Consider the following 1,061-nt stretch of genomic DNA (forward strand, 5'->3'; position numbering starts at 1 on the left):
GTAATGTGGAGATCCGGTCCACCGCAATTTAATTATATATTATTAATTAGCTTTCTAATTAAGAATCTCACCTACCGCTCTTGTGGTTTCTATAAATAACCTCTTATGATTTGTCATAAAAAAGCCAAGCAAAGCGTCAAGCCAAGTCCTCTAAGAAAGAAAAAGAGTAAGAGAAAAAGAGAGAGGAAGGGAGAGATGAAAATAGAGATTTTCTTGTAAACGTCGAAGAGCTCGACGGTGTAATTCCTCGAAGAAATAAAACCTTTGCAGCTCCGTGGACGTAAGCAAATTTGCCGAACCACATAAATCTATGTGTCGCTATGATGTTTTTCCCTGTACAATTTTTATCTTTTCATTTTTCGCTTTGTTGTCGTCGTTTTTCACAACACTATGTATATAAGAATTGAAGAATGGGTGTTAGATACGTAAATACATAGGAATTGAGAGATATGTATGTAAATTTCGGAGAGATAAAACAATTCGGGGGAGTTTAGAATGGTCTCAGTTCATGTGCATGCAACTAGAATTAAACTTTACTAGTAAATTTTGGGCAAGAAGCTTGTGAAGTCTGACTTAAATCCAATTAAATCCAATTAAACTTAATTCATGAAATAATTTCAATTATTTTAATTTATTAAGCTTCAATAAATTAACATTTATATGAGTTTAAAAGCTTAAATCAAAATTAAAACATTAATGATTATGGCAGCTTAAATTCTTGTCGGTCTACAACATAAAGAGAAATACATGTGTTAAAAATAATTGTTATACGCTAGCTATAACTGTTGTAAGTAGTGATTGCCCGTGGCGATAAGCCACAACACGTTTGACGGTGGTTAACGGTGGTTGACAGTTACGAAGGCAGAAATTTGTTGTCGGATCTTCAATATGAGTGTTATAAGCTACAACAGGAGTCACCGACGGTCGATGGTCGAAAGCGGCATGAGGTGAAGAGTAATGATGAATAACGGTGGACGGCGAGTGGTGGTTAGTAATTACAGATGTCAGAAATTATCGACGGGTCGACCTTCACTCTGGAACGGGCTCTAGAATTCCTCTTT

Source organism: Phalaenopsis equestris, unplaced genomic scaffold (genome assembly GCF_001263595.1).
Source record: "Phalaenopsis equestris unplaced genomic scaffold, ASM126359v1 Scaffold000230, whole genome shotgun sequence".
Lineage (NCBI taxonomy): Eukaryota > Viridiplantae > Streptophyta > Magnoliopsida > Asparagales > Orchidaceae > Phalaenopsis > Phalaenopsis equestris.